General features: G+C 39.4%; 1 protein-coding gene and 2 long non-coding RNA genes across 8 annotated transcripts in view; 1 reads left to right on the top strand and 2 right to left on the bottom strand.

Annotated features, from left to right (window-relative positions):
- ydjc (YdjC chitooligosaccharide deacetylase homolog) overlaps positions 1-11,354 on the bottom strand; it is a 324,913-nt gene extending 313,559 nt beyond the window's left edge. For all 6 annotated transcript variants that reach the window (XR_013283724.1, XR_013283722.1, XR_013283723.1 and 3 more), the window contains exon 1: positions 11,257-11,354. The gene's annotated coding sequence lies outside the window, so the exon portion shown is untranslated. The remainder of the gene's footprint in view (positions 1-11,256) is intronic.
- A 3,111-nt stretch (positions 11,355-14,465) lies between these two features.
- On the top strand, positions 14,466-15,555 carry LOC144019378 (uncharacterized). Its single transcript, XR_013283650.1, has 3 exons — positions 14,466-14,809; positions 15,177-15,263; positions 15,345-15,555. It is a non-coding gene; the product is annotated as an uncharacterized LOC144019378 (long non-coding RNA).
- A 498-nt stretch (positions 15,556-16,053) lies between these two features.
- Positions 16,054-17,473, bottom strand: LOC144019377 (uncharacterized). The gene is made up of 3 exons (XR_013283649.1): positions 17,097-17,473; positions 16,452-16,682; positions 16,054-16,178 (listed from the first exon to the last, which is right to left on the bottom strand). It is a non-coding gene; the product is annotated as an uncharacterized LOC144019377 (long non-coding RNA).
- Positions 17,474-17,480: the final 7 nt, after the last annotated feature.

Here is a 17,480-nt window from a genome sequence, read left to right on the forward strand (position 1 = left end):
ATTATTATTATTATTATTATTATGATTATTATTAGGGCCTGAGCAACGACCGCTGCGAGGTCCCTATTGTTTTTGTAAAAATTATTATTATTATTATTATTATTAGGGCCCGAGCAGCGACCGCTGCGAGGTCCCTATTGTTTTTGTAAAAATTATTAGGGCCCGAGCAGCGACCGCTGCGAGGTCCCTATTGTTTTTGTAAAAATTATTATTATTATTATTATTAGGGCCCGAGCAGCGACCGCTGCGAGGTCCCTATTGTTTTTGTAAAAATTATTATTATTATTATTATTATTATTAGGGCCCGAGCAGCGACCGCTGCGAGGTCCCTATTGTTTTTGTAAAAATTCTTCTTCTTCTTCTTCTTCTTCTTCTTTATTCTCCGCAAACAATCGCGATTTTGGGTACCTAAATATTCACGAAAACTCACCGAACTTTGCACACTCCTCAGGTCCGGCGAAAAATTTGATATTATGAAGTCGTTATAACAACGCGACTCTATAGCGCCCCCTAGCATAGAAAAATAAAAACCAAGCCCGGCACGTTTGAGCTAGAGCAACAAAAATTGGCAGGCACGTGTAGCACCCCGAGACGCACAAAAAAGTCTATTGGGACCATGTAGCTAAAATGTACAGGAAGTGAGCTATGAATTTTTTAATGTCCAACTTTGGCCTATTTTGGCACATTCACTGTGGTCATGCTTTTTCCCCCTATGCAAACATTTTTCATCCCATTGACTTCAAACTTGGCATTTATCATCTCAAGACCTAAGAGAACAGTTGGGCAAAAAGACTTGCCTTTTCGAAATACTATATGACGGGGGCGGGGCATCAAATATTGCCTTTAAAATTTCATTTTTCCAGAAAGAGCAAATGCTGAATAACTCCCATGTACAAGCTCCAAAAAATCTCAAACTTCTCAGGCAACGTAATAGTCACGGCCTGAAAACATCTATATGACAAAATTCAGTTATACATATAGCGCCACCTAGTGGTTACAATAAATGTCATACTTTACGTTTTTAGCTACTGTGCTGAGCTCGTTGAAGGGATCCAGTTGAAAATTGGTCAGAAAAGCCTTAAGATGTTGATCATGCCCCACACCGAATATTGTAACTTTTCGCCAAAGGGCGTGGCCGCTACGGTGACGCAAAGTCTGAAGATTTTTCGTGACAATAAAAGCTGCATTAACTTGACCGAGATGATCCTATCTTCTCAAAATTTCACACATTTGATGAGAGTCCAGCTCTAAAGACATCTACTAACTTACATTTCATCTAACTGATAGCGCCACCTAGTGGCAATTTCTTTTCTTACGAATTTTCTTCTACGTTTTTCTCCAAACACGTTAACTGGACCTACCTCATATTTGCTCAGATGAGGGTTTCGGCCTTCATGATGTCACAACACGAAGTTTGTGAGTTTTCGCGAATTGCTGTGGGCGTGGCTAAGCGCTGTTCGCCAAGAAAACAACGCCAGTTTTGAGGGTCTAAACATGTACAGAAACTCCTGAAACTTGGCACACACATCTGGCCTGGTAAAATGAGCAATATTTAATTGTTGATTGTGCTATTTTTACAAAAATGACTCAATAGCGCCCCCTCGAAATTTTTTAACGAAGCAGCCCCGGTTGTACGTTTAAGCAAGAACGACGAATATTTTTAGGTGTATGAGGGAGCCCAAGACCTACATAAAAGTCTCTTGTACCCATATGCTAAAATGAACAGGAAGTGAGCTACGAATTTTTGAATGTCCCATTTTTGACGATTTTTTCACATTCACAGGGGGCAGACTTTTGCCCACTTCTCCTACACGTTTCATCCGACTGAGTTAAGACTTGGCCTGGACCATGTCAAGACCGGAGCCAACGACAGGGGGAAAATTTTTGACTTTTCGAAATACTATATGATGAGGGCGGGGCATCAAATTTGTGTTTCGCAATGAAAAAGGATATGCTTGATAACTCCCCGGTACATGCTCAAAAAAATCCCAAACTTGACATGTATGTTTATCGTCAAGGCCTGAAGTTATCTCTATGACAACATTCAGTTATATATGCAGCGCCACCTAGCCCTTGAGGCATGAAAAAAAAATACCCCACATACGGTATTTTGTACAAAAAATGTAAACTCATTCTAAGTGTGATAACTAAGTCATTTATGAATATTCTTTTAGTTTCCACCACTCAAAATGTTCACTGGCATCAGACTTATCCAAACATATATATATTTTTATTTATTTTTGATAGCCTCTATGGACATTAAAAGCAATATCGTGAATGAAGGATATGCTTAATAACTCCACGGTACATGCTCCAAAAAAAATCCCACACTTGACATGTATGCTTATAATCAAGGCCTGAAGGTATCTCTATGACAACATTCAGTTATAAATACAGCGCCACCTAGCCCTTGAGGCTTATATAAAAAATATAAAAAAAATACCCCACATACGGTATTTTGTACAAAAAATGTACACTCATTCTAAGTGTGATAACTAAGTCATTTATGAATATTCTTTTAGTTTCCACCACTCAAATTGTTCACTGGCTTCACACCGATCCAAACGTATGTACGTTTCCATTTTGTTTTATTCATTTTTGATTGCCCCTTTGGACAATAAAAGTAAACATTGTGCAATGAGTACAACGAGCGATGATGTGTATATACACTTTTACAAAAAAATACCAATCAGGGCAACTCATTGCCTAAAAATAAATAAGGACGCTGATTTTTGCAGGTCTTAACAATCACCAAAATCCGTTGAGCTTGACAGACACTGGCAAAAAAAATATTCTACATGTAAACGTTTATTATGCCATTTTCAAAGAAATGTTGCTTCCAATATGCCAGTACCCCAACGTGCCAGTACCCCAACGTGCAAGTACCCCAACGTGCAAGGACCCCAACGTGGCCCGGGCTGCGAGGGCCCTTTATAGCTGCTCGCAGCTCTAGTTATTCTTCTTCTTCTTCTTCTTCTTCTTCTTCTTCTTCTCCGTAAACGATCACGATTTTGGGTACCTAAACATTTACGAAAACTCACCAAACTTTGCACACTCCTCAGGCCCGGCGAAAAATTTGATATTATGAAGTCGTCATAACAACGCGACTCTATAGCGCCCCCTAGCATAGAAAAATAAAAACCAAGCCCGGCATGTTTGAGCTAGAGCAACGAAAATTGGCAGGCACGTGTAGCACCCCGAGACGCACAAAAAAGTCTATTGGGACCATGTAGCTAAAATGTACAGGAAGTGAGCTATGAATTTTTTAATGTCCAATTTTGGCCTATTTTGGCACATTCACTGTGGTCATGCTTTTTCCCCCTTTGCAAACATTTTTCATCCAATTGACTTCAAACTTGGCATTTATCATCTCAAGACCTGAGAGAACAACTGGGGAAAAAATCTTGCCTTTTCGAAATACTATATGACGGGGGCGGGGCATCAAATATTGCCTTTAAAATTTCATTTGTCCAGAAAGAGCAAATGCTTAATAACTCCCATGTTCAAGCTCCAAAAAATCTCAAACTTATCAGGCAACTTAATAGTCACGGCCTGAAAACATCTATATGATAAAATTCAGTTATCCATGTAGCGCCACCTAGTGGTAACAATAATTGTCATACTTTACGTTTTTAGCTACTGTGCTGAGCTCGTTGAAGGGATCCAGTTGAAAATTGGTCAGAAAAGCCTTAAGATGTTGATCATGCCCCACACCGAATATTGTAACTTTTCGCCAAAGGGCGTGGCCGCTACGGTGCCTCAAAGTCTGAAGATTTCTCGTGACAACAAAAGCTGCATTAACTTGACCGAGATGATGCTATCTTCTCAAAATTTTACACAATTGATGAGAGTCCAGCCCTAAAGACATCTACAAACTTATATTTCATCTTACTGATAGCGCCACCTACTGGCAATTTTTTTTCTTACGATTTTTCTTCAATGTTTTTCTCCAACCATGTTAACTGGACCTACCTCATATTTGCTCAGATGAGGGTGTCGGCCTTCATGCTGTCACAACACGAAGTTTGTGAGTTTTCGCGAGTCGCTGTGGGCGTGGCTAAGCGCTGTTCGCCAAGTAAACAACGCCAATTTTGAGGGCCTAAACATGCACAGAAACTCATGAAACTTGGCACACACATCTGGCCTGGTAAAATGAGCCATATTTTATTGTTGATTGTGCTATTTTTACAAATATGACTCAATAGCGCCCCCTAGGAATATTTAATGAATCAGCCCCGGTTGTACGTTTAAGCAAGATCTACGAAAATTTTTAGGTGCATGAGGGAGCCAAAGACCTACAAAAAAAAGTCTCTTGGACCCATATGCTAAAATGAACAGGAAGTGAGCTACGAATTTTTGAATGTCCCATTTTTGACGATTTTTGCACATTCACAGGGGGCAGACTTTTGCCCACTTCTCCTACACGTTTCATCTGACTGAGTTAAGACTTGACCTGGACCATGTCAAGACCTGAGCCAACGACAGGGGGAAAAATCTTGACTTTTCGAAATACTATATGATGAAGGCGGGGCATCAAAATTTGTGTTTCGCACTGAAAAAGGATATGCTTAATAACTCCCCGGTACATGCTCCAAAAAATCCCAAACTTGACATGTATGTTTATTGTCAAGACCTGAAGCTATCTCTATGACAACATTCAGTTATATATGCAGCGTCACCTAGCCCTTGAGGCATAAAAAAAAAATACCCCACATACGGTATTTTGTACAAAAAATGTAAACTCATTCAAAGTGTGATAACTAAGTCATTTATGAATATTCTTTTAGTTTCCACCACTCAAAATGTTCACTGGCATCAGACTTATCCAAACATATATATATTTTTATTTATTTTTGATAGCCTCTGTGGACATTAAAAGCAATATCGTGAATGAAGGATATGCATAATAACTCCACGGTACATGCTCCAAAAAAAATCCCACACTTGACATGTATGCTTATAATCAAGGCCTGAAGGTATCTCTATGACAACATTCAGTTATAAATACAGCGCCACCAAGCCCTTGAGGCTTATATAAAAAAAAATAAAAAAATACCCCACATACGGTATTTTGTACAAAAAATGTAAACTCATTCAAAGTGTGATAACTAAGTCATTTATGAATATTCTTTTAGTTTCCACCACTCAAATTGTTAACTGGCTTCACACCGATCCAAACGTATGTACGTTTCCATTTTGTTTTATTCATTTTTGATTGCCCCTTTGGACAATAAAAGTAACATTGTGCAATGAGTACAACGAGCGATGATGTATATATACACTTTTACAAAAAATACCAATCAGGGCAACTCGTTGCCTAAAAATAAATAAGGACGCTGATTTTTGCAGGTCTTAACAATCACCAAAACCCGTTGAGCTTGACACACACTGGCAAAAAAAATATTCTACATGTAAACGTTTATTATGCCATTTTCAAAGAAATTTTGCTTCCAATATGCCAGTACCCCAACGTGCCAGTACCCTAACGTGCAAGTACCCCAACGTGCAAGGACCCCAACGTGGCCCGGGCTGCGAGGGCCCTTTATAGCTGCTCGCAGCTCTAGTTATTCTTCTTTTTCTTTGTTATTATTATTTTCCGCAAACAACCACATTTTGAGGCACTAAACATGAACGAAAACTCACCAAACTTTACACGCAGATCGGGCCTGGCGAAAAATTTGATATTTTAAAGTCGCCATACATGATAACAGAAAAATGGCTCTGTAGCGCCACCTACATAGGTTTAACGGATCCCTGTCCCGCTACGATTGTCCTATGGCTACGAAAATTGTGTGGCACCTGTAGCACATCCAGATGAACAAAAACCTCTTTGATATGTGTACCCTAAAATAGACAGGAAGTGAGGTATGAGTATTTGAATGTCCAATTTTGGCCCATTTTTGCACATTTACAGGGGTCATACTTTTGCCCGCTTCTCCTACACGGTTAACCCGATTGACTTCAAACTTGGGCTGTACCATCTCAACACCTGGGACAACATCATGGTAAAAAATCTAAAGTTTTTGACATACTATATGACGGTGGCGGGGCATCAAATTTACAGTTTCAAAATTCTTACTTAACAAAGCATTGCCGGTGGTACGTTTAATTGAGAGCCACGAAAATTGGTACACATATGTAACAGACTATGATCTACAAAAAAGCCTGTTGGTGCCATATGCTAAACCTAACAGGAAGTCCGCCAGAGGCGAGGCATCAAATTTTGTGTTTCAAAATTCTTATTTAATGAAGCATTCCCGGCTGTACATTTCAACTAGAGTTACCAACATTTGAAGACATATGTAACAGCCCTCAAGGTACAAAAAACTATTTTTGAACCATATGCTAAACCGAACAGGAAGTCCGCCATTTTGATTTACTTTGGAACGTGTTGCCATTTTTTGGGCCATTTCATAGGGGTCTTATTTTAACGAACTCCTCCTACAGAGTTTATCCGATCATCTCCAAACTTGGTGTGATTCATCTTAAAATGTTGAAGATGAAAAGTTATTGAAAGCTTTTTATTTCGTCGCACGCTGTTGCCGTGGCATGCACAGTTTGCAAAGGAAAAAATTCCCTCTTAATGAAGCATTCCCAGTTGTACGAAGCAGCTAGAGCTACGAAAATTTGGAGACAAATTTAACAGCCCACGATGTACAAAAAAGTCTCTTGGTGCCATGTGCTAAACCCAACAGGAAGTCCCGTAGGGGCGGGTCATCACATTTTGAGGAAAAAACTCCTCTTTAACGAAGCATTCCCGGTTGTACGTTTCACCTAGCGCTATGATAATTTAGAGGCATACATAAGAGCCCACACAAAAAAAGTCTCTTGGAACCATCTGCTAAACCAAACAGGAAGTCCGCCATTTTGATTTACGTTGGGATTTGTAGCCATTTTTTGTGGCCTTTTTTAGGGGTCATATTTTAACGAACTCCTCCTACAAAATTTATCCGACTGTCTTCAAACTTGGTGTGCTTCATCTTAAGATGTTTAAGATACAAAGTTATCGAAAGTTATTTATTTTGTCGCATGCCGTTTCATGGCGATGCATTGTTTGCCAAGTAAAATGCTGCTTTTTTTTTTTTGGTCTAAACATGTGCAAAAACTCATGAAACTTTACACACACATCAGGCTTGTCATAAGCATGAATATTTTAGAGATTTCTTATTAAATTTGCAATAAATGCTTCAATAGCGCCCTCTAGACATTTTTATGAAGTCTTTCCGATTATATGATTCAGCTAGATGTGTGAATATTGGCAGGCATGCCTAATATATTCAAAAAGTATTCTATATAGCCATGTGCCAATCCATTTTGATTTTATTTTGTTAATTGTGCATCATTTTTGGCCTTTCCATGAAACTTTACAAACACAAAGCATGGCAAAAACGTTTAAAATTTAGATGGTTTCCTATTTGACAGTACCCCAACATGCCAGTACCCCGACGTGCAAATACCCCAACGTGGCCCGGGTTGCGAGGGCCCTTTATAGCTGCTCGCAGCTCTAGTTTTATTTATTTTTTTCATTTTAGACCTCCACTTATTTAAAAAAAAAATGTTTTTCCTGTATATCTGTAAATTTTAGCTCCTGGGCTGAATAGCTTCAGGGCCATGTGACCGATTGACCCCAAACCAATGCTGCATCATAGTGCCATGTCTGATAGATGATGCACACCTTTTATTATTTTCATTTTAGATCCCCACTTATTTTTAACAATTTTTTTTTCTCATTATCTGTAAATTTTAGGTTCTTAGCTCAATTGCTTCCAGGCCATGTGCCCTATTGACCCCAAACCAATGCTGCATCATAGTAGCATGTCTGAATGATGATGCACACCTTTTATTTTTTCATTTTAGACCTCCACTTACTTTTAACATTTTTTTTTCTCATTATCTGTAAATTTTAGCTTCTTAGCTCAATAGCTAAAATTTACAGATATACAGGAAAAGATGTTTTTAAAAATAAGTGGAGGTCTAAAATGAAAAAAATAAAAGGTGTGCATCATCTATCAGACATGGCACTATGATGCAGCATTGGTTTGGGGTCAATAGGTCACATGGCCTGGAAGCTATTGAGCTAAGAAGCTAAAATTTACAGATAATGAGAAAAAAAATGTTAAAAATAAGTGGAGGTCTAAGATGAAAAAATAAAAGGTGCACATCATCACTCAGCTCCTGGGCTCAATTGCTCCAGGGCCATGTGACATATTGACCCCAAACCAATGCTACTTTATAGCGGCATGTCTGAATGATGATGCTCACCTTTTATTTTTTTCATTTTAGACCTTCACTTACTTTAAAAAAAAAAAAAATCTCATTATCTGTAAATTTTGGCTTCTGAGCTCAATAGCATCCAGGCCATGTGACCTATTGACCCCAAACCAATGCTGCATCATAGTGCCATGTCTGCTCAATGACACACACCTCTTTTTTTCTCCATTTCAACCTTTCCTTCATTTTAAATTAACTTAATATTGTACATAATGTTATTGCTCAATATCACCCCACAAGAGTGCATTCCCAGTGAAATGTGAATTGGTAATGTGTTATAGTGAAACATTTTTAAACTGTTAAATATAATAATAAAAACAAACATCTTTTAAACTGTGTTTGAATTAGTGCTGTCAAAGTTAAAGCGTTAACTAATTAATTAATCACAAAAAATTATCACATTAATCGCTGTATTACCACAGATTAATCACACTATTAATTTTGACCGCAGATGATCCTTTTTAGCTGACAGTGGATGCCGGTTACATTAAAGGTAGCTGTTCGAGTTTGAGCAATAAACATAACTACATGCATTAAAGTAAACAATTTAATAAATGTTTACATATGCTGTAGGTCATTTTTTTCCCATTTTAAATTATGCAAATAATTAATTGATTAGAAAAAGCAGGATGACTGTGTGCAATGGATATACATTTTTGAAGATGTCCTCATAACATTAAATGTTGAAAAAATTAACACATAACAGGTGCGCTTCAAATTTGTTAGGCAAAATATGTTGGGAAAAAAAGCCGTTTTTTTTGTTTTTGTGTGTGTGTGTGTGTGTGCGTGCGTTTGCGTATGTGCGTTTGCGTGCGTGCGTGCGTGCGTGCGCGTGCGTGCGTGTGCGTGCAAATACGTATAAATTTATACTCATTAATTCACCTAAAGCCTTATAAATATCCCATTACCCTTCGCCTTAACCAGGTACTTCAGAATCTTGCCAGAGTCGTGAGGTTCAAATGGTCAGGAGACCAGAGAAAAGGTCAGAAAAAATAAAGAGAAAAGAAAGATAAGTCAAAGTGAAATCCAGCAACGACCAAACACTTCCTGCCTTCCCCATGATTACAAAATCAAAGTCTTACGCCAACCCCGGAAGCCTCTAAATTCCAGCAAATTTAGCGAGATCTCAAGAGACCAGAGGAAAAACTAAAGAGAGGAAGGAGGGAAGGATCGATAAGGCAGAGTGAGATCCATAGAAGCCAGTACATCCAATCCATCAAAGTGAAATCCAGCACCAACAAAACCCCTCCTGCGTGGTTACAAAACCAGAGTCTTATGCCAACCCCAGAAACCTCAAACTTCCAATAAATTGAGATCTCCAGTGACCAGAGGAAAAACTAAAGAGAGGAAGGAGGGAAGGATAGATAAAGCAAAGTGAGATCCACAGACACCAGCACCCACTGATTCAAGGGGCTGTGGGAGGGAGAGGCTACTTCTGTTGAGTTTCAGTAGAAGCTGGTGCGACGGATCTGGCATGCATAAGGACCACCACCAAAGAAAGAAGCCGTCAACCGCGGTCCAGCAAAGCGAGCACCCCCCCCCCCCCCCCCCCCCCCCCGAAACCCCCAGGCCGCGGCAGCACCAAGGCCACCCCCAAACCACCCGAGCGGACACCGGTCGGCGAGCCGACCCAGACGCCCGGAACACCCCCGCCCCAGCCCCGGCCCACACCTCCAAGCCCAAGGCCGCAGAACGAGGCCCAGCGAGGGGGGAAGCAGAGGAGGAAGCACCAGGGGAAAAGGCGGAACACCAGAACACCGAGCCCGGTGGGGAGAGGCTTGCCACCAAGTTGCACCAAGTTCTAGAAGGGAGTAACTCCAGAGTAGATTTGATAAATGACAGCTAGACAATCAAAACACGCTCGCTGGTGCAGTGTACACACGTGCTGGACAAAGTATGTAGTGTTGTAAATACACATTTATATTTTCCTGTGTTCTATAAAATCATGAAACCTTATTGAATGTTATTTTTTAAGACTATTCAATATGTCAAAATGAAACAATGATCGGCACAACCTGTGAAGCATCAGCAGTCCTACAGAAGTGTAGATGTGGTGTGAAAGTGGACAGAGAGCACAAAACTTTATTGTTGATGAAAATACACCTTGAGTCTCATCTACAGTGTTCCCTCGTTGTCCGCTGGGGTTAGGTTCCAAAAAATACCCAAAATTCGTGAAGTTGTTAGCTTTATGTTTTAAATGTATTATACACGTTTTAAGGCTCTAAAACCCCGCACCACACAGTTTATACACTTTTCTCAAACTCTCTCTTGTTTAAACATTCTCAATGTTCAAACTTTCATAAATTTTATAAAATAGGTATATTACTGTGTCAAAAAAAATAAAAAATCTGCAAAACAGCAAAGCCATGAAAAGTTAACCGCGTTATAGCGAAGGAACACTTAATTTTTTAAAACATGTCCTCCTTTGTGACCTTATGGAAGTGGCCACCCTACGTGAGGATTAGCGGTTCAGAAAAAAGGATTGATATACTGTGCACACTTTGATGCTGACAGTCTGACTAATTTGACGTTCCTCTCGCTTATTAACAAACCAGGCTTACGCAAATGTGCTATTTATTTAGCCGCCAAAAATTGCTATTGTGGGTCTGACTTCACTTTAGTTCCATTGAATAAAATCTATGGGAAGAGATTTATCTTGTAACATAAATAATAATTTATTATTAAAGTCTGTTTGGTCCAAAATGAGCTTACATAGTATTTTTTTTTATTTGTCTTAATATTTTAAAATTTTTAAACATTTTCTTGCTTTGAACAAAAACATAGATAATCGTTTTGAATAATCGTGATTTCAATTATTACCACAATAATCATGATTATTATTTTTTCCATAATCGAGCAGCCCTATGTACTGTATGTGTAAAGTGGCGCTGACAAACATAAATAAAACGTAAAACAACTCAATCAACACTTACATCATCACTTAGTGTAACTATTCTGACATAAAATATGTGAGAGTTTACTTACCATCATTGTCTTAGAATTTGCAACCGAAATTGTGGGAGTAACTCCAGTTGCAAGGGGATCTGGCCGAAAGACCGGCACTGTCAGCACTTCCGCATTCCACTGTTTACAACATGGAAGTGAAAGGAAGTGTCACACAGGAAGTGGTGGGATACACTTCAAAGTAAGAGAGTACACTAATAATCAGGAAGTACAGGTGGTACAGCTTTTGAAAATAAAAGCGTTGCACTCGGACCAAGTTGTAAAACGCTCATCCCCCACCCCCTTTGTGACCATTATGCAGCTTAAGAAAATTGATGAATGGATGGATGAATCAGGCAGATTCTCATTTTCGTTGCTTCCCCACACCACCAACATACAGTGCGCTCAAAGCAATATCCACAGCTCCCATTCACTTTCTGAACCAACACCGCCCCCCTGTGCCAAAGTGCGGCACTGCAACACTCTATCCCCCCCATAATACAACTCTTGGGCGAGGCTGCCTGTAACAATGGATAATAATTATTAATCGTAAAGGGAGTTAAAATGATTGTCAATTTCAATCAAAAAGAATTTGAATCAAGGTTTTTGAGTTTAGTACATTTGTAGATTCAGTATAACAGTTTCCCAACTTAACTAAAGTTGACATTTTTTTGTTCTTACATTCAAAAAGGTTAATAATAAAGCTAATACAATCTTGTGTTTCAATTCACACATAAAATAAATTTCAATATCCTTCCAAAATGTGACATTAATGGGCTAATCAAAAAATAAATGTGTTACTTTTTACGGTAAAGCTCTACAAAAAGAACACATCCATATTTACAAAACATGAAACATACGTTAGTTGTGTAAATACTGTATAATAATTTTTAGGGCTGCAGCTATCGAGTATTTTAGTATTCGAATATCCATCCATCCATTTTCTTGACCGCTTATTCCTCACAAGGGTCGCGGGGGGTGCTGGCGCCTATCCCAGCTGGCTCTGAGCAGTAGGCGGGGGACACCCTGGACTGGTTGTGTCACGCCGCCACCGGCGTGACAGCCCATGCTTTTATTTTCATAGTCATGTTTCCCGTTTTATTTTGAAAGTTCTAACTCTCCTCTCACCCCAGGTCACTTGCTCTTCCTGCAGCTTGCTAATTACCGGTCCCCGCCCATGATTACCACCACCTGCCACCAATCAAGCCACCTGCATTCTCCCCTCCGTTGCCGAAGTGTCACACACAGTCAGTGCATGGAAGCGTCCCACAGTCCTTATGTCCTCGTTCATGTTGCCAAGTGTTTTTGCCTTGTTTTTGTGCTTTTTCCTCCCCAGTGGAGCGCCTTTTGTTACCCCTTTTGCCTTGTGCCCTTTTTCCTCCCTAGCGGAGCGCTTTTCGTTGTCCCCAGTACCTTTTGCCTGTTTTTTCCTCCCTAGTGGAGCGCTTTTTGTTCTCCACTTTTTTGCTTCCCTGTTCTTCTCTCAGCTTGAGAGAGACACCTGTTGGCCGGAAATAAACCTGCTGCCTTGGTGGCTTACCTTACGCCTGCGTCTGAGTCCTACCTTACCTCGTCGTGTCAGGTTGCCAGCCAATCGCAGGGCACATAGAGACAAACATTGAAAAAATATTTCCAAACCTGAAAAGTGGGTTTGAATCTCCAAAAAGCATATTAAATCATTCAAAAAGACAACCTTTTTCTTCTCATAATTTAATTTTACAGTGTTTCACCCACAAACTTTCAGAGGTTCAAAACGGTCACCAGCCAAGTTTCAAAAATGGCATTTTGGCATTGTTCTCAATCCGTGTATGATTCGTTCAATCGTTTTCCCAAACAGAACGGGAAGTGGAAAAACAAAAAAAAACGAGTTGTTTTCTCAAATTCGTTCCAAAACGAAAATGAAAGAAAACGGATAACGACTCATTTTCCATTTTCCGATTTTGTGCACAAATGGAAAATGGAGAAAACGGATAACGGTCGATTTGGACGAATCCGTGTTATTCGTTCAATCGTTTTTCCAAACTGAACGGGAAGTGGAAAAACGAAAAAACGACTTGTTTTCTCAATATTCGTTCCAAAATGAAAATGGAAAAAACGGATAACGACTCGTTTTCCATTTTCCGATTTTGTGCACAAATGGAAAATGGAGAAAACGGATAACGGGCGATTTGGACGTTTTTTTCCCCTTTGGATATTTGACTTGACGCAAGTTGCGTGGCCCGGAAGCGACTGTTTGGTTGCGTAACACATTGATTTGCCAACACGTATTTTATTTACTTATAATTGACTTAGACCATTTGTAGACCTTTTTAGCCATCTAAAAAGACGTCTAAATAGACATCTAAAAATCTTTCACTTTGAGACCATTTTTAGACTTTTTATTTATTTATTTATTTATTTATTTATTTTCTCTAGCCTAGACGTCTAAGGACCATTTAGAGATCTGTAGCTGCCCTTGGCATCAATGATCACGCATGGTGGAGAGTTTGGAACGGGTGGTTTATTTTAAAACACAGTGAAAACTATGAAACAGAAATACAGAAAGAAAGCAAAGGGTCAATATCAAATTTACAATGAAAAACTACTTAACTAAACAAACTTTAATAATACAAAATAAGCACTTTCAAAAAAATAAATAAAAATACACCACTACCCACTGCGCAAAGACGTCTTTTTAAGGTAATTCTTGTACGTCCAATCTCGGTCCGCTGAAGGTGCAGACTGTGACGCCAGATGACGTCTTTTTTTCAACGTCTTCTGGACGTTCCGTATTTACGTGTTTTGGACGTTTCGTATTTACGTTTTCAGGACATTCAAATGAGGGCTAATGTAAGTCCAAATTAGATCATTAAAATAAAAATAATTTTAGACTGTTCTTGAAGGCTCATTTATTGCATGACTTTATGTGTGTGACACAAACATCATCTCCCTGACGGGGAAGCAAACCCCACACCACCTGCATTGAAGGCAAGTGACGTAACCACTCCACCACCCGGAAGCACCTAAAAGTTTTGTCATGTTCTTATGTGAAGACCTGCATTAGATATATAATTTAAATAAATAAATAAATAGCAATACATTAGTTTTATCACAGAAAAATACTAAATTGATTAAATAATATTGATAACAATAACATTGATATTTAAATCCCTGTGACGTCCAAAAAAAAGTCACGTATCCATGGTCCAAATAGGTCGCTTGCACATCGTAATGCATCATGGGAGTTTTTCCTTCGGGCGCCATATTGGGTGTCCGCCGGTTCACAAGGTACACTCGCGAGTTACACGGTAGAGCTTATCAACCTGATGTAATTTTCACGATTTACCGGAAGATCAAAAACAACGATACAGGCAGAAGGTGTCTCTGTGTGGCGGGATTGATCCTAATTACGTCCTGACCAAGGGTGATTTTTTTTTTTGACGGAGAAAGCTTGCTGGCCAAATGTGACATCTCTGGACATCTTTCCCTACCTTGTGTTGACAACATGCTCCATAACACGCCAACAAATCCCTGGAGGCTTACAATTATTTTGTAAGCGGGTGGATACAGAGTGTAAACTTTAACATCGCATCAGAAGAAACGGTTGCTGTTGCACGTAAGTAAACCACGTGGTGTTGGTAATTCTGCACACAAAAATGTTGATTTGTTCTCAGGCTTCCTGTTATCATTGTGTTTACATGCACAGCTGGGTTTACCTGATGTGGTTTTTCTAATAATTTTATAACAGGCAAATATGGCAGAGCGTATAAGAATAAAAAGTAACTGCACAGCCTCCCCGTGGCTTAATTAAATTTAATGCTACCCTTTCACTAGTTACATGTTACTTAATCAACTTATTCTAAATGGTTAAGGTTAACCACTCTCAGAGGACGTATTTTTAGTTTCAGTTTCCAGTACAATAAAACGTGTTCATGGTAACTACTGAGCATACTGACAGCTTTTCTTATGATCTCACGGTTAAGGAGGCTGTCACAACACCCAATTTCTGTCTGGTGCCAGATGGCAACAATTCCCATCACTCGTCACGACAACACCAATAGTATTACCAGGTATGTATTGTTTTACTTTTTGTAGTTTCTTATTTAATTCTATGTTTCATATTTTCATTACAATGTTTGTAATATTTTCAGATTCAGGCACAGATGAGTTTAACTGGACGGACTTCTGCGACTTTGTGGTGTGGACAAAGTGTGATTGAGCGAGTCCACCCAGATCGCTCGTTTTGGCCAGTTGGAAAAGCCAGAGTTTTTTTCCCCAAAATCCCCTCCTTACCTGAACTGCTCGGGAGAGCATTTACTAGATCAGCAGTGGACTTCCAGTGTTCCTGCTCAGCCGCTGTCACCTACCACTTGCTCATGTATAAAGTATCGGAATAAAGTAGTTTTTTGTGCTGCAGCAGATTGTAAAATCAAATGATATCACTTGAAGTGTGCCAATCTAGACTGCCAAAAGGACAGTGGTTTTGTGACAAGTGTGAAACAAGGATTATTGGGAAAACTGTAACACAGTACTGGTACTTGTCTTACATTAAACAAATTTAAAAGAGAGCAACTTTTTCCTCTGTACATAGCATAATGAAAGTCATTGCGTACCCCATCAACATTACATCATACCGTCATCTCAGGATGGTAGGCACCTGTGCTAAAATAAACTACATTAATTAACAGTTCAATTTTTAACCCTGAAATTACTACATCTAATCATTATTCACTTCATTTTTTGTGCTTTTAGAAATAATAGAGATTTATGCCATTACTTTAAGAGGGACCATATTGCACATTGAGTCAAATCCTGTCATTTGTATTATGTATAGATTTGTAAACAAACCCAACAATAGAATTTGTATAAACGCTGCCTTTATTAGCGCCAAACAAACAGTCGCATGTTGTCCTCCTCCAATGCTTTGATGCTCGCCTTCGTTTCCATCATGTCATTGGCAATCAAGTCGGTGTGGCATGAGATCCCTAAAGAAAAAAAAAAGAGAAAAAAATCACAAAAAAATACGGTACCAGTAATAGGTTTAATATAGTAAAGTAGTATAGTTTTTTTGTCAGTGTAAAAGAAATGTACACATTTTGTTGCATTTTTTAATGTATGAACATTGCTACAGGCAAATACTTATTTCTATAAACACTTCCAAATGTCTCTAAAATATAAGGTGCGTGTACACACACAAACAAACACATACATTCACTCATGCATACAATATATCATGTAATGAATTCTGAGTGGCATACCAGAGTCAATGATGTCAGCAGTACTTGAGGGTACAGGTTACTGGAGCCATCTGGCTGCATAACTGCAACAATCTCTGCCACTTCGAGTCGTCTTTTCTTTGCTTGTCTCTCCTGTGCACGTTCATATCTTGGCACCGACTGGGCTGAGACATAGATGTTGTAACTTGGGACCCAACTTTAATGTTGGAGCCCAGTCGGGATGATTGGACAGAAAAACGGGCGCAGGGCGACCTGTTAAAATAAACAAATATATAAACAAATAAAATATGGAAAGACTGGTTATTTTACCGCAGTAGGGTGGCCGTGAATAAGTTCTTTAGCATGATGTGTAGGCTACCGGGGGTCTGTTTTCTTGCATCACCCCCTTCTGTCTCTTTTTTTTTCCAAGTTTACATTTTGCCACCAAAAAACATGTTATCGGCATTAAAAGCCCAAGACTAATCAATCCAATTTCAGCAGTAAACACTTTGCACTGGCACTACTTGGGTGAAAATGTTCGATGTTAGCTTTCGGCTAACGTCCGCTAGCCAGCTTGTACTACCGAACTTGCTTGCTCATGAATCCAAAACATAAGCAACTTGCCCATATATGGGCGGTCGAAACGTTATTAATCCTCATGCATTAAATAAAGGTAAATAAGCTTACCGCTCACAAAGTGATGGCTGCACACACGAGCCCAAAGTAACGACTTCCCTCCGGAGTCCGCACTCCTCTGTCTCCAGGCCCTGGTTCCTAATTATTTTCGGAATTCGGAAAAAAGACCGACCATTTTCCCCCTTGGCTTTGTTCGAACAGCCAACGATGCAGCAACAATGTACCATTTTAAACGCAGAAAACAAACGTGATAGATACGTGTTAGACCGAATCGCTACGTAAATGGAGGCCACCCAGCATGGCGACTACGAGAAATCCGAGGCGGAAGTGACGACATGTGCAAGCGACCTATGGGGTCATAATTAGACGTCCAAAGGATTCAAGCACGCCAGTCCTTTATTCAACTCAACTCCGTTTCTGAACGAGGCTCGCTCC

Source organism: Festucalex cinctus, chromosome 5 (assembly GCF_051991245.1).
Source record: "Festucalex cinctus isolate MCC-2025b chromosome 5, RoL_Fcin_1.0, whole genome shotgun sequence".
NCBI classification, from domain to species: domain Eukaryota; kingdom Metazoa; phylum Chordata; class Actinopteri; order Syngnathiformes; family Syngnathidae; genus Festucalex; species Festucalex cinctus.